At 45.2% G+C, this 21,213-nt stretch overlaps 1 protein-coding gene across 1 annotated transcript in view; it reads left to right on the forward strand.

The window, feature by feature from the left end:
• spata5 (spermatogenesis associated 5) overlaps positions 1-21,213 on the forward strand; it is a 127,544-nt gene that overhangs the window by 82,063 nt on the left and 24,268 nt on the right. The window lies entirely within an intron of this gene.

Here is a 21,213-nt window from a genome sequence, read left to right on the forward strand (position 1 = left end):
TGCCCCATGGTGGCGTTTGGGGTATGGTATGGGCAGGAATAAGCTACGGACAACAAAATCAATTGCATGTTATCGATGGCAATTTGAACGCATAGAGATACAGTGGCTTGCGAAAGTATTCACTCCCCTTGGCATTTTTCCTATTTTGTTGCCTTACAACCTGGAATTAATATGGATTTTTGGGGGGTTTGTATCATTTGATTTGCACAACATAACTACCACTTTGAAGATGCAAAATAGTTTTTCTTGTGAAACAAACAACAAATAACACACACAAAAAAACAACTTGAGCGTCCATAACTATTCACCTCCCCAAAGTCAATACTTTGTAGAGACACCTTCTGCAGCAATTCCAGCTGCAAGTCTCTTGGGGTATGTCTTTATAAGCTTGGCACATCTAGCCACTGGTATTTTTGCCCATTCTTCAAGGCAAAACTGCTCAAGCTCCTTCAAGTTGGATGGGTTCCACTGATGTACAGCAATCTTTAAGTCATACCACAGATTCTCAATTGGATTGAGGTCTGGGCTTTGACCAGGCCATTCCAAGACATTTAAATGTTTCACCTTAAGCGATTTGAGTGTTGCTTTAGCAGTATGCTTAGGGTCATTGTCCTGCTGGAAGGTGAACCTCCGTCCCAGTCTCAAATCTCTGGAAGACTGAAACAGGTTTCCCTCAAGAATTTCCCTGTATTTAGCACCATCAATCAATTCTGACCAGTTTCTCAGTCCCTGCCAATGAAAAACATCCCCACAGCATGGTGCTGCCACCATGCGGATGGTGTTCGCGAGGTGTTGGGTTTGCGCCAGACATAGTGTTTTCCTTGATGGCCAAAAATATCAATTTTAGTCTCATCTGACCAGAGTACCTTCTTCCATATGTGTGGGGAGTCTCGCACATGCCTTTTGGCAAACACCAAACATGTTTGCTCATTTTTTTCTGGCCACTCTTCCGTAAAGCCCAGCTCTGTGGAGTGTGCGGCTTAAAGTGGTCGTATGGACAGATACTCCAATCTCCACTGTGGAGTTTTGCAGCTCCTTCAGGGTTATCTTTGGTCTCTTTGTTGCCTCTCTGATTAATGCCCTCCTTACCTGGTTTGTGAGTTTTGGTGGTTGGCCCTCTCTTGGCAGGTTTGTTGTGGTGCCATAATATATTTTTTAAATTATAATGGATATAATGGTGCTCCGTGGGACATTCAAGGTTTCTGATATTTTCTTATAACCAACCCTGATCTGAACTTCTCCACAACTTTGTCCCTGACATGTTTGGAGAGCTCCTTGGTCTTAGTGCTTGGTGGTGCCCCTTGCTTAGTGGTTTTGCAGACTCTGGGGCCTTTCAGAACAGGTGTATATATACTGAGATTATGTGACAGATCATGTGACACTTAGATTGCATACAGGTGGACTTTATTTAACAAATTATGTAACTTCTGAAGGTAGTTGGTTGCACCAGATCTTATTTATTTTTCTATTTTTTAAATAATTTTTTTAAACAAGTTATATTTTTTGTTTCACTTCACCAATTTAGGCTGTTTTGTGTATGTCCATTACATGAAATCCAAATAAAAATCAATTTAAATTACAGTTTGTAATGCAACAAAATAGGAAAAACGCCAAGGGGGTGAATACTTTTGCAAGGCACTGTACTATGACTAGATCCTGAGGCCCATTGTCGTGCCATTCATGCGCCACCACCGTTCATGCGCCACCACCATGTTTCAGCATGATAATGCACGGCCCCATGTCGCAAGGATCTGTACACAGTTCCTGGAAGGTTAAAATGTCAATTTCTTCCATGGCCTGCAAACTCACCATACATGTCACCCATTGAGCATTTTTTGGGGGGGATGTTCTGGATCGACGTGTACGACATTGTGTTCCAGTTCTCGCCAATATCCAGCAACTTCGCAAAGCCATTGAAAAGAAGTGAGACAACATTCCACAGGCCACAATCTACAGCCTGATCAACTCTATGCGAAGATGTGTCGTACATGAGGCAAATGGTGGTCATACCAGATAGTGACAGTTTTTTTTATCCACACCCCTACCTTTTCTTTTAAGGTATCTGTGAGCATCAGATGCATATCTGTATTCCCAGTCATGTGAAATCCATAGATTAGGGCCTAATTCATTTATTTCAATTGACTGATTTCCTCATATGAACTGTAACTGAATAAATTCTTAGAAATTGTTGCATGCTGTGTTTAAGTTTTTGTTCAGTATTTGTTCGAAATAGTTTGTAGAATGCTTTGAAACGTCAAGATCCAATCTTTATTTGCTGTATGTTGACGGTCTGTGCATCAGGTGTCTTTGACATGCCTTCTTTGACTCTGAGGGAATAAATATCTAGGCTTTTTGCCCATTTTAATTTAAGGTATAGTACATCTGGTTCTTAGAATGTTGTGTCTGAGGAGTTGGTGAATCGTGAATGTTCCGTAGACATGGATGCATTGACTTTGCTCAAGGATAAATAGTAGACCAAACAGTTGAAAGCTGACTCATACTCTGTACTACACAGTGTATGTTGTTTTTGATTTTGTGCATTTTTTGAATGCATTTTTAAAATTACGATATTGAACTCTGCACTGTGTGAAGTGTGTCTTCTTATGAATCAAACCTTTCTAGACTAACTATTAGCCAACTAAAATACCTACTGCTTGCTGTACACACTCTCTCTCTCTCCCCCCGTTTCTCCTCTTCCCTCTCCCTACATCCCTCCCCTTTATCCCCCTCCCGCTTTTATCTATCTTCATCCCTTTTCTCTCTCCTCTCGCGCTCTAAATTCAATTCAAAGGGCTTTATTGCTCTCTTCTCTCTCTCTCTCTTTCTCTCTCTCTCTCTCTCTCTCATATATATACACAGTGCATTCAGGAAAGTATTCAGACCCCTTGACTTTTTCCACATTTTGTTACGTTACAGCCTTATTCTAAAATTGATTAAATTGTTTTTTTACCCTCTTCAATCTACACACAATACCCCATAAGGACAAAGCAAAAATGCCATCTAAGTATTCAGATCCTTTACTCAGTACTTTGTTGAAGCACCTTTGCTAGCGATTACAGCCTCGATTCTTCTTGGGTATGACGCTACAAACTTGGCACACCTATATTTGGGGAGTTTTTCCCATTCTCTCTGCAGAGAGAAGCTCTGTCAGGTTGGATGGGGAGCGTCACTGCACAGCTATTTTCAGGTCTCTCCAGAGATGTTCGATACGGTTCAAGTCCGGGCTCTGGCTGGGCCACTCAAGGACATTCAGAGACTTGTCCCGAAGCCACTCATGCGTTGTCTTGGCTGTGTGCTTAGGGTCGTTGTCCTGTTGGAAGGTGAACCTTTGCCCCAGTCTGAGGTCCTGAGCGCTCTGGAGCAGGTTTTCATAAAGGATCTCTCTGTACTTTACGCCATTCATCTTTCTCTCGATCCTGACCATTCTCATAGTCCCTGCCACCACCATGCTTCACCATAGGGATGGTATTGACCAGGTGATGAGCGTGACGCTTGGCTATCAGGCCAAAGAGTTCAATCTTGGTTTCATCAGACCAGACAATGTTGTTTCTCATGGACTGAGAGTCCTTTAGGTGCCTTTTGGTAAACTCAAAGCGGGCTGTCATGTGCCTTTCACTGAGGAGTGGCTTCCGTCTGGCCACTCTACCATAAAGGCCTGATTGGTGGAGTGCTGCAGAGATAGTTGTCCTTCTGGAAGGTTCTCCCATTTCCACAGAGGAACTCTGGAGCTCAGTTTGGCGCTGCGGCCAGCCGTAGGAAGAGTATTGGTGGTTCCAAATTTCTTCCATTTAAAAATGATGGAGGCCACTGTGTTCTTGGAGACCTTCAATGCTACAGAAATTTGTTGGTACCCTTCCCCAGATCTGTGCCTCGACACAATCCTGTCTCGGAGTTCTACAATTCCTTCCATCTCATGGCTTGGTTTTATCTCTGACATCCACTGTCAACTGGGGGACCTTATATAGACGGGTGTGTGCCTTTCCAAATCATAGCAAAGGGTCTGAAGGCGTTTTTGCTATTTTATACATTTGCAAAATGTTCTCAAAACCAGTTTTTTGCTTTTTCCTTGTGGGGTATTTTGTGTAGTTTGATGAGGGGAAAATAATAATTTAATCAATTTTAGAATAAGGCTGTAACAAAATGTGGAAAAAGTGAAGGGGTCTGAATACATTTCCTGAATGCACTGTATATCCCTGTTTCTCTCTTTCCTCTCCCTACCTCCCTCCTTTTATCCTCCTCCATCCCCCCTTTTATCTCTCTTTCTCCCATTCTGCCTCACTCACTCACACATACACACACATTCACTCACTCACTTTTTCACCCAGACGTAGGTGTTTCTGGAGGAGTGAGTGGGACATGTAGATGCAGCTCCTGGGTCTGAATGCCACTTCCTGTCGTGTGAAAGGCGAGCCTGGGGAGCCGGAGCCCTCCTGAAAGTCTTGTTTGCCATTCCTGTGGCTGTGGGGCCGAGCGCCTCTGAAAAGGGAGTCGGGGGGGCGAGGGTGGCTACATCCGTGTTTGCCAGGTGTTCCTTTTGTGATCCTCACCTTGCGTCGAAGTACAGAGAGAGGGAGGAGAGTAGGTGTGGGGGGGGATAGGTAGGGGGAGAGAGGGAGGAGGGTAGGTTGTGGGAAGAAGGGTGGGAGAGAGAGGGAGGAGGATGGGGGGAAGGGTAGGTGGTTGGAAAGAGGAAGGAAGGTAGGTGGTTGGAGAGGGGGAGGAGGGTAGGTGGGGGATGAGGGGGAATTGGGGGGGAGAGAGGGATGAGGGTAGGTGGGGGGAGAGAGGAAGGATGGTAGGTGGTTGGAGAGGGGGATGAGGGTAGGTGGGGGAGAGAGGGAGGAGGGTAGGTAGGTGGGGGGAGAGAGGGAGGAGGGTAGGTGGGGGTGGGGAGGGGAAAAGATCCTGCCATTCTTCTAGTGAGATAATCTGCTGCCGGAGCAGGAAATGGGCTGTGAGGTGTTGTGAAAAGGTGTGTGTGTGTGTGCCGCGTGTATCTTTGCGTGTGTGTCGAAGGGTGTGTGTGTCGAAGGGTGTGTACTGGGTCTCTACCTGTTTACTTTGTGCAGGTTCATGGGTTATGTGCCTGCTGTTATGCTCAGGTGGTAAAACATTTTTTCACAGCCCATCAATGCTGTATTATCAACACTGTATTATCAAAGTCATCATCATTCCACAGAATAACAGCCCTCCCTGCAATAGCATGTAGGAGTGTAGACTATATCCTATTTTTCACATGTTTAATTGTGTACACTATTGTCTTTTGCATGTATTAGTGCACCATAACATAATGTTGCTCACACTATCCGTGTTGCTCAAGAGAGATTCGAAGAGGATTAATATTACTGGGAAAAGACAGACTTTTGGGTTTGTTTGTTTTGAGATGAAGCATTTGACAGCATGCGAATAGGCCAGTTTATCTATCTTTAGAAACGCAGGGTGTTTTTTTATGCCGAAAGGAATCACCTAGATCCGGAGTGTTACACAACTGGAGGTGCGGTTAGTTGGCAGAGTTTTAAATGAGCGTACATGACAGAATGTCAGACGGCAAGTGCTGCTGCACTTGCACCATTAACCCAGCCATTAGCAACCAGAGCTGGCCACCACACAGATATACAGTTAGCCTGTAGCTTTTAGCTAGCCACTACCTATCTAATGAAAAATAATTATCAGACAGTTCCTTCTTGTACATTTCAATAAGCATCTACTTTTGTGTCTATATACACCACTATTCATGTCACAGACCAGGAGTGTATAATTAAATTGCAAGGAGTTTACAGTAAGACAAATACAGAAATAGACTTGTGTATGGTGTTGTGTTTCACGCACAGTGCCCAAGGTCAGGAAAGTTTCAACTAATATCTTCTTGTAAAATAGAAGATGTAAGTCTCTGAAAACAGGATTTACGACTATTGCTGGTTTGAGTCTAGTGTACTGAGAGTGAGTGTCTTGGAAAGAGCAGTGTCAGATTATTCAGATGGTCCTGGTCGGTCCCTGGATTGGAGATGCTGCTGGAAGTGGTGTTGGAGGGTCAGTAGGAGGCACTCAATGCCCCCAGGGCAGCGATTGGGGACATTGCCCTGTGTAGGCAGCCGTCTTTTGGGTGGAGACGTTAAACGGGTGTCCTGACTCTCTTTGGTCACTAAAGATCCCATGGCACTTATCATAAGAGTAGGGGTGTTAACCCCGGTGTCCTGGCTAAATTCCCAATCTGGCCCTCAAACCATAACGGTCACCTAATAATCCCCAGTTTACGATTGGCTCATCCTCTCCCCTCTAACTATTTCCCAGGTTGTTGCTGTAAATGAGAATGTGTTCTCAGTCAACTTACCTGGTAAAATAATGGTTAAATAAATCAAATACAAATCGACATTGCATTTCTTTAAATAACTATACAGTATGGACAATTGTAGGCTCTACCACATTGGTTATGTTCATAATGGTGGTATTCCATAGGTTCTTTGGCCAGCACTGAAAGGGAGATCTATCAAATCAAATCAAATGTATTTATATAGCCCTTCTTACATCAGCTGATATCTCAAAGTGCTGTACAGAAACCCAGCCTAAAACCCCAAACAGCAAGCAATGCAGGTGTAGAAGCACGGTGGCTAGGAAAAACTCCCTAGAAAGGCCAAAACCTAGGAAGAAACCTAGAGAGGAACCAGGCTATGAGGGGTGGGCCAGTCCTCTTTTGGCTGTGCCGGATGGAGATTATAACAGAACATGACCAAGATCTTCAAATGTTCATAAATGACCAACATGGTCAAATAATAATAATCACAGTAGTTGTCGAGGGCGCGACAGTATACCACAGGCACATATTGATTAGGTAATTAATACCGAAGTAAATGAATATGGATTAGAGGGGTACTGGTATTAGGTCAATGACACAATATGAGTGTTTCGGTTTGTATTGTAAATATGTCCGCTATGAGTTTTACTCTGTTGTAATCCAATATTGTCTGTCTGGCGTAAAGAATGATAATGCTAGTTGGAATGATTGACCTTGCGGCTGGAGTCTGTTTTGTAGCTTGTGGCGCAGTCTGTCACTATATCTGTTGCCGGGTCCACTCTCTCCTGCGTTGTCCAAGCTTGCCCCCTCAGTCATCACCATGGCGACAGCCAGTCTGATCTGGAATGTTGCTCAGCACTAGTGAGGCTTTGCTACCACCACCCAACCCCACCCCTAACCCCTGAAAAGTATCAAAGTATAAATTAGGGCCACCCTCCACCCGCTTGCCCTTCACATACCTCATGCGATCGAAACTCGGAACACACCAATTCGACCAGATTCCACTTTCTCAAATTGCAGAAAAATGCTTCTCTTACGGGCCTCCTCCTCCTCTTGAGTGGGGCTATTGTTTCACGCCTTAACCCTCCCTCCTCCCTGTGCTGTCTGCCCCTCTTTACCATTGCTTGACAATAAACACACCTTTCTCCAAGCCAGAGTCCTTGGACAGGTAACTCCCTGGCAACACTGCAGAAGTGCTTTGTCTCTGTATGTGTAGACAGAGATAAAAAAGGAAATGTGCTATATGAAATGAAAAACGTTTATTGGATCGTTCTTTCACGAGATGGAATGATGTGGTCTGGACTTCCACTATCCAGATGCACACATACAAGATGTTAATACATACAAGATGTCTTCGTGTTGATACTTTTGATTGAACGACATGTGCTTTCTAACGACTCCTGATAAGTTTTTGCGATGAATGACCTTGTCGTCTATCTATCGGAATATGCTGGTCATGCTAGCCACGTTATAAGGAAAACGATCTAATGCTATTGAGTTGTCCTTGATGAAAATAAACGTTGGTGACAGGCGGTTGGTTTAGGATAGACAGAAAGGGAGGCGGAAAGAAACCCGGGGGGAGAAAAGTGGAGGAGCGAGAGGGCAAGTAGAGAGTGAAGGGGTACGGAATAAAGAGAGACCGAGGTGCAAATCACTCTGAATGACAGGACACAATTAGACAACAGCTGGTGCCGCACACCCAGTGAGGTCATTTAGTGCCCTCCTCCCCTCAGCTGTGATTCAGCATTGCCTTCCTGATCCCCACATCCATGTCCTTTCCTCATTGCGCACTTTTCCTAGACCCATCCCAATTCCTGTTCCAATCCCCATTCTCCTCACTGTGGTATCTACGTAGCACCAATCCCAGACCATATTTTCAATTTGTTTCACAGGGCTCTGTTCTGGGAACTCTTCTGTTTGCATTTGTATCTTTACTCTTCGTCTACTTTGGAGTCTTCCTTCAGACCTTGAAGTCGGTAGTGTACAGATGTAGCAATGGCATCAGTAAAACACTGTCAAGATCCTGTGAACTCGTATTGTGCAAGTCAAACTGTGAAGGAATTCTCTTTGTGTGCTCGTAGTCATCTCTGCTCACCAAAAGACTAGCCAAGTAACTCAGCTCATCTTAGCTGCATTATATTTCAATGGGAAGTTCCTAAAAAAAGATCAATGATTTAGGAAAGAGGTCAATGATCACCACATAAATCATGTTCCACTGCAAAGGAGGGTTCGGGAGCAGATGTGTCTTCAGCACTTGGCAGAGGGTTGCTTACCCGGATCAAAAAAGGCCCAACCCTCCGACCATAAACATGTCCTCCCTCAACCCCAAACGGTGGCTACACAGGACCAGCCCTGGTGCACAGCACGCCTCCCCCTCCTTCCTTCTCTCTCTTTCAACACATCCCTCTCTCAACTTCCTTCCTGTCCCGCCCTCTGAATTTTAATACCTGCCTGTCATGTTTTCTTCCCTTCACCAGACCCTTGCTGCGCATCTAGTAATTACCACAGCACCAAGAAAACCCTTTCATTTAAAGGATTGGCAATTATCTCAGAGAACACAATGAAATTGCTTCCCCTTTGGAGGAAGGGGATGTTTGAACCCGTACGGTGCAGAATGTTGCGCCGCCTTGCTCTTGAAGCAGAGGAGCGGAGGTGGAGACAGGGAAAAGGGCTTTGTAGATGCTTTTTTTTTCACATGCTCAGATATGTGATTATCACAAAGAGGCTGGGATAGAACGAAGGTCAGGTGTTAGGCATTTATTGCTCAGATTTGTTCCTTGTTGTAAAGTCACAGGAGGCCCGGTCCTGGCCGATACGCCGCCCTAGGCGAGACAAAAAAAATTGTCGTCCTCCTATCCCGAAAAAGTAGAATAGTAACCTAGGCTATACAGTGTCGCCCCGCAATGCACTTTTATGAATGCCTATCCGTGTGGTTTGTAGTTGCATTGGCGTTATAGTCCAGATACCTGACAGAGCATGCGTGGCAATAGGCCTAGCTGATTGAGTTGAGGCTGTCAGTGAAAAGCATCTGAAATATGTGTAAAGATAATGTGTCTTTGAGTATAATTTGAAATGTTGAGACAAGAAGAAAGGGAGGGATGGGTGGAGGTGATATAGACGCATATCTCTGAGAATTCATAATGTAGGATTCCTGGCCTGTTGTGCGCAAAGTGCCCATTTGGGGATGTCTGATTTCTGACCACCGCTACTGAGCTTCTCAGTCATTTTTTCTTCGCCTTACAGAGTAAGTAAACAAAGTCTGTTTTTTTTTACATCCATTGCGAATGACAGGCTAATTGTTCCTCATAGTATTTGAAAAATCTTTCCCACACTCCCCCTCAATAGTCATCAAGCCATGGTGTGAAAGAGCAAAATATCATTCTCTGAGGATCCCGTATATCCAGTGGAAATGTCATAAAATGCCTGAACAGTTTTCCATAGTGTAAAACAGTTGTATGTCCCGAGCTCACTGGCACAGGAAACTCTGAGGGCCAGGAATAGGCAAGTTGATACAATGTTGCAAGTTTGCTATTGACAGCTTTGGGACTAACCCAGTTGATTGATTTGATACAATGTTGCACTTCACTAGCGATAGCTCAAGTCAAGACAGATAGAAAGGGAGGCAGACAGGCGGAGTAGATAGATGAATGTGATTGAAAGAACCTGAATTTTCATCAGGATATTTTCTACTGTTTTTATTTGTCAGCTTTATGCATTTTTTTACTTAGTTGACGATGGAAGTTATTTGGCCTATAGGCTATCTCTGAGTTCCATGCGCTCATTTCTTTAGCTGCAAATGGCTCACGGTGGAGGCCTATCAATGTGTCCATATGGTAGAGTCCGGTGCACTCGCATTAGTTGAATTTTACAGTGCCTTGCAAGATTTCTTCACAATTTGCTATATTACAAAGTGGGATTAAAATGGATATAATTGTCATTTTTTTGGTCAACAATCTGCTCAAAATACTCTGTCAAAGTGGAAGAAAACATTTTTAAAAGATTAATAAAATATGTATCACTCAAATATAGTCGTTGCATAATTATTCAGCCTCTTTGTTTAGGCAAGCCTAAATTAGTTCAGGAGTAAAATATGGCTTAACAAATCACATAATAAGTTACATGGACTAAGATTAGGGGTCGACATTATTTTTTAAAGTTGTACAGATCAGGGTTGGGTTATAAAAAAATATCAAAAACTTTGAACATCCCATGGAGCACCATTAAATGCTAAGAGAGGGCTGCCCACCAAAACTCACGGACCAGGCAAGGAGGGCATTGATCAGAGTGGCAACAAAGAGACCAAGGATAACCCTGATGGAGCTGCAAAGCTCCACAGCGGAGATTTGAGTACCTGTCCATAGGACCACTTTAAGCCGTACACTCCACAGAGCTGGGCTTTATGGAAGAGTGGCCAGAAAAAAGCCATTGCTTAAAGACAAATATAAGCAACCATGTTTGGTGTTCGCCAAAAGGCATGTGGGAGACTCTCCAAACATATGGAAGAATGTACTCTGGTCAGATGAGACTAAAATGTTGCTTTTTGGCCATCAAGGAAAACGCTATGTCTGGCGCATACCCAACACCTCGCATCACCCCGAGTACACCATCCCAACAGTGAAGCATGGTGGTGGCAGCATCATGCTGTGGGGATGTTTTTCATCAACAAGGACTGGGAAACTGGTCAGAATTGAAGGAATGATGGATGGCGCTAAATACAGGGAAATTCTTGAGGGAAACCTGTTTCAGTCTTCCAGAGATTTGAGACTGGGACAGAGGTTCACCTTCCAGCAGGACAATGACCCTGAGCGTACTGCTAAAGCAACACTCGAGTGGTTTAAGGGGAAACATTTAAATGTCTTGGAATGGCCTAGTCAAAGCCCAGACCTCAATCCAATTGAGAATCTATGGTATAACTTAAAGATTGCTGTACATCAGCGGAACCCATCCAACTTGAAGGAGCTGGAGCAGTTTTGCCTTGAAGAATGGGCAAAAATCCCAGTGGCTAGATGTGCCAAGCTTATAGAGACATACCCCAAGAGACTTGCAGCTGTATTTGCTGAATAGTTGTGAATAGTTATGCACGCTCAAGTTTTCTGTTTTTTTGTATAATTTCTTGTTTGTTTCAAAATAAAAAAAATATTTTGCATCTTCAAAGTGGTAGTTATGTTGTGTAAATCAAATGATACAAACCCCCCAAAAATCTATTTTAATTCCAGTTTGTAAGACAACAAAGTAGGAAAAATGCCACGGTGGGTGAATACTTTCGCAAGCTGCTGTAAATCTTTTGTCTTGCCCGTTCACCCTCTGAATGGCACACATACACAATCCATGTCTTAATTGTCTCAAGTCTTAAAAATCCATATTTTTTTCATCTACACCGATTGAAGTGGCTTTAGCAAGTGACATCAATAGGGGATCATAGCTTTCACCAGCATTCATACCTGGTCAGTCTATGTCATGTGTTCTTAATGTTTTGTACAGTAGATGTATATACTCTTTCTAACGTATAGGCTCCATGATTTATGTTAGATGACTTTGACGGAGCGTTGGTGGAGCGCCACAGCCCTGCGTTACTCCAACCGCACCATGGAGTGGCGCGCTGGGAATGGATGAGATGCATATTTTGCGCCCCTGCCTTTGGCAAAGTGGGCACTTCTTATCATGGGGCGGCATCAGCGCTCACCTTTATAGCCCATATACCACGGGGTGAGAGAAGTTTTCATTGTTTTGGAGCAGAATTATGTAAAGTGTTGTTGGAGGTGCGTCTTGGTCAGTTTAGCTCTGGGCGGCTGCCTAATCCTGCCTAATGGGCGGGCCGGCCCTGAGTCACAGCTCTTAAAATATGAATGTGGTTGGGAGAAAGAGGCTGAAATAGCTACCTTTGCACAGCTTGATTTAGTGGCATGGCCTCCTGTTAACCTCAGCCGGAACCTATATAGTTGTTAAGGCCATTGTAAATAATAGCTTTATGGTACCATGGGCCGCTCAATGGATGCCAACCAAACTTGATCCTTACAGTGCCATGACATTCGGATGCTACCCCACGCACACTGGAGGCAAATCGACAAACCTACTACTCTACGATTGGTGTTGTCTTTTCAGTTAACGTGTCAGTATGTGGAGGGTTGGGGAGCTGAATGCATGAACAGTCGGTCGCAGGCTTGCACAACTTTAACCAACATTATTTTGTACAAAATAACAGCAATGGAGCTTAGCACAGTGAAAAATAGCTGAAAGAAGTTCTAAATTGTACCTTTATTGATATTAATTTGGGTACTCCGTACTTGATATGAGTACAGGAGTAACATGGCTAGTATAGCAAGGCACTGTGCTGGATGGGGTCTTCAACTTATTCCGCCTGCTGTATGTTTTGCCCCACCGCCACAGTGTTCGGTTTGTGAGGTGCCCCTACTGTGCCTATCTGGAAGTTCCACCTGTTGTTTTACGCCTCCTGCCCTCCCATCTGTGGGGAGAAGAGTTTGGCCGGAACACCCGGTTGCCTCGGCAACACTGCAAGCACACACTGCTACCGCAGCGGATTGGAACAGGAACCAACCTATCCATGTCAGTCTGCAGGCAGGATCTGGGCCATTCCTTGTGTTAACAGATTATCTGGTTTCCATTCAAACGGGTCGGGTATCGCAGCTTGGCTTTCTGGGAAAGCGACCCCAGCCAGCCTGCTTCTCTTTTTCTTTTTACCCCAGAGCTCCCTCTCCTACCATATCCTGTCCTAATTATGCACTCTTTTGTGCGTACATTTTTTGTTGTGCTTCTCTTTCTCAATTCACTCTCTCCTTCTTGCTCTCTACTTGAAGATATGAGGAAAGAGATTTTGAAGTTTGGAGTCTGTCAAGGTGCTGTCCTTGATCCCCCCCCCCCCCCCCCCCCCCCCATCCTCTCTGTGGCTGAAAGGGAATACTGTGTTTTCAGTGCATAAAAGGCTTGGCACTGTCAACAGGGTGTATCCACCGGGGCCCGTTGAACACACTTGGAGTGGAGCTTCAGTGTTTCTGCAGTACGGGGGGAGGGAGGGTTGGAGTGGGCCAGGAAAAACGGGGGAGGGAGGGAGGCAGCTGGTAGGGATTACCAGCCGGAATGATAGGGTACACAATTACAAACATACTGAGCGTTGTACGGATGTACGGAGCAACACTCTGCCAATGATATTTTGCGGCTTTGGAAAGGGGGGCAGGTTCTCTGGTTGGTGGCATGGGGTGGGATGGTGTGTGGTGGAGGAATAGCTAGACAGGTAAGTGTCAGGCGTCAGGAGGAAGATGGAGGTTGGGGGTGGGGTGTGTTTGGGGAGGGCAGGAGAAGGGCAGAGGTGTTGTGTACACAATGGGCATGTAAACCAAGTGGGCACTCCGTTGTGACAAAAACAGGTTTGTCGCCCTCGCGCAGGGTCTGATTACGGGGCCGAGCCATTGAAAACAGGGAGAAGATGACCTTGTCTACCTCGAAATCTGACACAGGTCTTCACATGCAGGGGGATTTTTTAATGTCTTTCATTCTCTCACTCCCTCTCTTTTTCTGGATGTTCAAACACTGGGGCAGCTAATTGCTATTTTGAGAGCTAGATATAGCCCAGATATTTTTTTTCTTAATTAAGCCTGTTGACAGGGTTTCCCGGTCTACTTGCCCCCACCCACCCCCTTCTGCCTCCTACATCCACAGGTACCCACCCCTTTGGATGCTCCCCCTGTCCCTCCGTCCACCCCTGTCCTTGCCTGGCAGACTCAATTGGTGCTCATGGACTCCTGCCAGACCAAAGGAAGGGGACAGGATGGAAGGATTATGGAGTGGGAGAAAGAGTACTCTTTATGTCATCTCTCTCTCTCGCACTCTATCTCACACACACACACACACACACACACACACACACACACACACACACACACACACACACACACACACACACACACACACACACACACAGGACTCTCACCATAGTCTCAGCTTGGGATAAAGCAGTGGTATTCAAAGTCGGGGTCATGACCCCTGGTGGGGTCGTGGGGGAACTGCAGTGGAGTCACCAAAATAAAATACATGTTTTTTTACGTGTTTTTTTTTTTAAGAAACAAAAAATGAAGTGTACAGATTATTGTGTGGGACAATTTACAAACGTTTTTTAGCAAAGATACGGTTTATGGAGTAAATATATTAATTGGTTTCTTTTAATTTGATAAGAGATGAAAATATAATTAATTTAATGTTATTTGTTAAATGTAAAAATCTAAATTAACCAATTTTAAGGTTGTGTCATTAGATTTGGGGTGGGGTCGCGAGAAAGTCTTGCTAAAAAAATCGGTTCCCTAAAATGAGTGCAGAAAAAATGGGGTCCCTGCTGAAAAAGTTTGAATACCACTGGGGTAAAGGGTAAACAAGCTAATGTTTATATTTCACGGAAGTGGAAACTGATCCGACTGAGTCAGCCTCGTCACTCAGCAATGTGTGTGTTTATGTTTGTCTCTCTGTGTGTATGCACGTAAGTAGGTCTCGATTTGTGAGTGAGAGCGCGTGTGTTGCAAGTGCGTGCCTGTGTGTGTGTGTGTGTGTGTGCGTGTGTGCAAGCTTGAGGCTGTATGTGTTTCACAGGTATGTTTTCGAAACTATTGAGTGTGTGCGTGTATTCAGGAAGCTGAGGTGATTCTTTCAGCACCCTGCCAGCAGGCTGACCTGTGTCTGATGCCGGTGATGACTGTGACGATAATGGCGTCTGGGAGCACGAGGGAGTGCTGGTGTGAAAGACACAAAACAAATGCAAACCAAGGTGATAGCCACCAAGACTACATCACACCTGAAGCCTTCATATTAAAACACCAAATGAAGAAAAAGAAAACCCCTTGAACTCCTACTCTTAAAAGTCCTCTTTTTCCATCACTCCTACATGGCTGAGAGAAGGAGGAGGAGGACAAGGGCCGCCAGAGAAACACAATGCGCTCAGGGTTGCGTGTTAGGAGCCAGCTGAATGGCACCGGGCTTAATGAGAGCCTGGCGGGGACGCTGAGGTGGGCTGGCACCTGCAGTCTGGCTGGAGGGGAAGGGGGAGCAGGGAGGGTTGGGGAGAGCTGGGTCACCCCCCCCCCCACCCCTGTACCCAGGCCCGGTCCACGTCCCCCCTGTCCCCCACAACAGCACTTCCTCCTTCTTCCCATGCCCTATTAGCAGTCTTGGCGGGGTGGCCACCCCTCTCGCCTCTCCCCCTCGTTAGATCTTTACCCCTCATGCAGCTCTTGACTCCGCTTGGCATTTGGAACCTCGGGTGCGTAGTTATATTTTGTTGAGTTTGCCATGCCAAACGATATCTAACCCTCCCACTCCAGTGTCCATGCACATTGTAAACACGGTATTTGCGCTGACCCAGTATATATAGCTTACTTACTTTCTCGTGTTCTTCTTATTTTTATTTCTCATGTTTAATTTTTTATTTATTTATTACTGCATTGTTGGGAAAGAGCCAGCAAGAAAGGCATTTCACTGTAGTTGTGCATGTGACCATAAAAACGTAAAACTTGAAATCTTGACAGTCAGATTTTCTGTACTTCGGTTTGAGAGCTTTTCCACGTTATTTGCATATCTCAAAAACAGTCAGCACTGTACTGTACTTTCAGCAGTCAGTTTTATGAATAGTTGTTTAATTTCTCCCCGAAGACTCCCCCCACTTACACCCCCCCCCAACCCACACACAAGCTGAGGCATACAACGGGACATCGCAGTGTGACAGAAGTTATGAGGACCTTGAATGTACCAAAAGGGGGAGATGGAGGAAAATAAATCTGTGGTTGTGTCCGTCTGTCTGCAGGGTTATGTGACAGGTCTGGCTGGAGTGGCAGTTCTGCACACACCATAGGGGACTGTCAACCCTCTAATTAGAACTTGTAAAGGGGAGGCGGGGGTACGTTTCCACGAGGGGGTCTGTGGCTGAGAGGATGGTGAAGTGCAACCTGCAGCACTTGTACTAAATGTATTTTTTATGTTTGGTTATCATGAGGGGGGAGCCACAGGGGGGCGGGGGGGTTGTAACTATTCACAGCTGTGAAGACATTTCCTTCGCCCCCTGTACCCAGCACCCTCAGATCCGCTCTGTTTGTTGTCACTGGACTTTTGCTTGTTAAATGAAATTCGGAAGCCCTTGCTTTCGTCCGTCATCCCCCATACCCCCCAGAAGGAGGCTGGTACTGTAAAAAGGGGGACAGTTTTGAGGGGGGGAGCACTGAAAGCATTTATGTTTGACAAGACCGAGAGAGAGAGGGAGAGGCGGGTGAACAGAGAAAGAAGCAAGGCAGAGTAGTGAAAGACAAGATAAATATTTCTGACATTTTGAGAGGGGAGGCGCTGGTAACGAGTTGGCCGGCGCAAGGGCCACCACGTCAAACCAGGCCACTTTATGGGTTCTGACGGATTATGGAAACCAGACATTGATAGTTTACACCTAACGCAATACCCTTATAATTATACTGTGAACTGTGGACAGGACAGCTCACAGGATACACCTCTCTGGTAAGCAAACATACATGTATTTTATGGCAGCCGCTTTACTGCTATTTTATTCCGGGCTCCAGTGACCTGACATTTCAACGGGGCTCAGCCTAATTTCCTCTCCTTTTCTTCACCTTTTCTTTGGTGGCTCACTCCCCCACTCCCACTTAACCCACATGTCCCTTTATTTCTGTGTTTAACGTTTGTTTTGGCTATTTTTGTGTCCTATCCAAATAAATGTAGACACTTTTTGACAGCGGCCATTTTGTGTGAGTGTTGCAAGAGGTGTGAGGTGCTCAGGGGGTTGTTTAGAGCCTGGCAATTTAACTACACACCCAGCAGCTGTGGCCGTGTTAGCTCGGACCTCCCCCGCCCCCCCTAGGAGGCATCCCCATAACAGTGGGATGCAGCTGCTACCATCCTACCAGCCCACCCTCTCACCTGGTCCGCACCCGGTATGTGACAGTGAACCCCACCTGTCACATATACACACACACACACACCTCCTAAAAGAGGGGCCTATGTTAACGTGGTGCTTCCATTAATTCCCAAACACTCTAAGACAGACCAAGGAACATGACAGGTGTTTGTGGTCAGCTGTGAACCAATGCGTCCTGTGGTTCTGGTCCTGCAAGATCTAATCACAATGGCTAGATGTAAACATTCTGCAACAGACTGTGATTGGGGCAGCAGGTGCCATAAGGGGTTGACAGGTACCGGAGCAATCACTTCTTGGACATTGTGGCGTCGCCTGACATAAGCAAGTCAGTAAGCAAAATAAGCAAAATCAGACTGAAAGCCTCTAATATTTTGATCTGATCCCAATTCTCGGTTGCTTCTCCCTTCCTCTGCCTCTCTCTCTTTTCTAACCCTCTCCACAATGTTATTGGGTGGCACCAACTCCTACTGCCTGCCCCCCACTCCTGTCCCCTGCCCTCCCTGAAGACACCATCTCCTATGCACCCCCCTGGTCTGATGGTGTGGACCAGCTGCACGGTGTGCATTGTTGTGGTCCCACTTTATCTCTGTAGTGTCCCCAGCCAGCATAGTTGCAGGGTGGCCCATGTATCTCCACCGTGGAAGTGAGTGAGTCACCGGGGCCTCTGCGGATTGCAGACTGACAGGTTTAGGAAACCACATAGAGCGGATGCCTTTGGGGCAGGGAACAGACTCAACTAATGTCTCAGCCAGCCATACTCCCAGCCAACCAGCGTTGGGAAATGTCCCTTTCAAAGAAGAAGATAACAATCGAGCATAAAAAAAGGATGTGGCATGAAAAAAGGATTCTGTATGTGGATTTGATGGCTCAGTTGATTGGAGCATGATGCATGGTAACACCAGGATTGTGAGTTTGATTCCTGCATTGGACCACATATAACCGTACTGAACCACATATAACCCTACTGAACCACATATAGGCCTACTGAACCACATATAGGCCTACTGAACCACATATAGGTCTACTGAACCACATATAGGCCTAACCACATAAGCCTACTGAACCACATATAATGTAGGTCTACTGAACCACATATAGGCCTACTGAACCACATATAAGCCTACCGAACCACATATACTGTAGGCCTACTGAACCACATACAATGCATTCGGAAAGTATTCAGACCACTTGACTTTTTCCAAATTTTGTTACATTAAAGCCTTATTCAAAAATGTATTACATTTTTTTAAATCCTCATCAATCTACACACAATACCCCATAATGACAAAGCGATCTTTGAGATTTTTGCACATTTATAATTTTTTTTAAACGAAAATACATTAGTTACGTAATTATTCAGACCCTTTGCTATGAGACTCGAAATTGAGCTCAGGTGCATCCTGTTTCCATTGATCATCCTTGAGCTGTTTCTACAACTTGGACTTCACCAGTCGTAAATTCAATTTATTGGACATGATTTGGAAAGGTTCAGTGCATTTGTTCAACACTTTTTTGGTTACTACATGATTCCATATGTGTTATTTCATAGTTTTGATGTCTTCACTATTATTCTACAATGCAGAAAATAGTAAAAAAAAAAAAAAATAAGAAAAACCCTTGAAAGAGTAGGTGTGTCCCAACTTTTGACTGGAAATGTTCAGAGGCTTGGATTCCCAGCATTTTTCACCGGTTATAGAGAGGTAGTGGCCTTCAGAGATAGGAAGTCATCTGTCGTTACAGCGTATTCACTTCTAGAGGAGGATCGCAATCTCTGGAATGATTACTGTTGTTATCGGCAGTGAAGCTTGGCTGGCAGAGCGAGGCTTTTTTTCGCCCTGTTTTGATCAGGCGGACTGAAGCCACTATACTGTATCCTGACTTTTTTTCTGCGATTGGAAAGTATTTTGAAGTACTTTTTTTCTAAGTACCTGGTGGAAAGTTCCCATTCGATGTCACCATGTTGAGATGCAGAGGTTCATGATCAGTGTGACTATTTCTCTTAATAGTTAACTCAGAGAAGAATATGGGCTACTGTGATAACCTCATACTTTGAATATAGGTACCTTATTCACCAATAACTGCAGTGTTTCTTCTCTGTGACGTCTGAGAGTTGTTAGCATGAGGTTATAGTGGGTTTTGTCAGTGTCCTCTGCTCCAGCTGTCTGTATACTTCTCTGTCTCTCCTCCCGTCCCCGTCCCCCCCTCGTCCCCCCTCCATCACAGTCTTTCTGCTGTCAAGCCAAGGCTTCAGGTGGAAGGATGGCGTTACGAAAGAGCCCGTCAACGCTTGCCCGACATGCCAAGCCAAGTATTTTTCTTTTGGGGTCCTGCACCACACCCCCCGGATCCTTGAAAACAGGAAGTGTATCTTGTTAAGTGATGGATGGGCCCCTGCTCTTCCTGAGAGGACCAGAAAAAAGACCTTTGCCTCCAGGGAAGTCAAATGAGTTTAGCAGTCTCAACAGCCCAGAGTTGGTCTGTTTGTGTGAGCACCTGGATAGTTGGGAGTGTGCATGTGTAGCTTTTTGTACACGTGTGAATGTGTGTGTCTTTATGGTAGAGAAAGCGTGCAACTTTGCTTGTAGGAAATACCCCGATAATCTGTTGCAAGCAACATCTAGGGTTAACAAACGTAAATGGATTTAGCATGTTGAGCTAGATCATCTTAACACTCAGTTCTTCCCGGTGTGCCCTGTTAGGGTAGTTGTATTGTGGAGGCCCTGTAGGTTGTGTGTCTGTCTGCCTGTGTGTGTGTGTGAGGGGTCGGCAAGTTTGCGCTGGCATGCGGCCGCCACATACTTCCAGGGAGAGCAACTCCGGAAGTGTCCCTGGCACGTCCACAGTGGAGCGGAGTACGCACTTCGGCGACAATCAACCACAGGCCCCCCTCTGTCCCCCTCGTGGGAAGAGAGATGACAAAGAAGAGAGAGCCTCACGTGTTTTTGTTCCAGACACACGTTGTCAAGCTACTCTGTCCCCTAGCCAGCATGGACCTTTATTATTTTCCTTTGGCAGTGGCCCTGGGGCCTATTCATCTCCCCATCCTAATCACAGTGACATTGTTGTCCTCCTATTCATGTTGTTAGCGCATAGCAGGGCGGATCCAAGTGGAGGAATCTGGACAACAAAAAAATGATCCTCTCGTGATACATCGTTAATTTGTTAGCCAGACTGTTATGGTTACGTAAATTTTTTCCCCCCATTTGCAAACATTCCGCACAGGGAAGCGCAGACAGATTTTAAATATGTACATATAGGAAGGAAGTCTCTGGGCTTGAAAGTCCTTTGTATATCCAGAAGGTTATAGCAGGGGATGTGACGAGGATGTAAACAACAAGTTGAAAGGCGGTGGGCTAGGCCACTGCTCACCAGAGGCACAGACATTACTTCCACCTCTGCAGGCCCGTCTGTCTGTCTGTGCTGAGCAGCCAGCTGTCCCTCTATGCCATCAGGGAAGAGAGACCGCAGTGGTTGGAGGGATATTTTTGGGTCGTTGGGATGCACTAGGCCAGGGGTCGGCAACATATTTTTTATATATTTTTTTTTCGGATTTTAGTTTTTGGTAAAATAATTGGAATTTAGCTTTGAGTTTCGTGTCACAATGTAATCAAGATATGAAATGTTTGTTATTTTCAAATACAATCTCTGTTTAGGATTAGTGGTGGTCAATTTACAGTGTACAAATTATTATAATTATTTTCCAGCGCCGACTATTCGCTCCAAACAAAAGTCGACCCGCGGCTAAATCTAGTTCCCCACCCACCCGTGCACTAGGTTGTGGGGAGGGAAGTTATTCTGTTTGCCCCTGCGACTGATGATCCTGCTGTGTTTAGCCATGTTGACTTCCTTTCCAAGAGCAATGACGGCCTTCAGTCAATATTGAAGGACTAAATGCCTTCCTAACAAACTAGTTCAGAATAGTTCCCTTCATCTTTTCTTTCTCAGAGATAAACCAAAACAGTATTCTTACCTCTACTGCAAGACAACGTGTTAGAACTAATAT

The sequence above is a fragment of the Salvelinus namaycush genome, chromosome 17, assembly GCF_016432855.1.
Source record: "Salvelinus namaycush isolate Seneca chromosome 17, SaNama_1.0, whole genome shotgun sequence".
Taxonomy (NCBI): domain Eukaryota; kingdom Metazoa; phylum Chordata; class Actinopteri; order Salmoniformes; family Salmonidae; genus Salvelinus; species Salvelinus namaycush.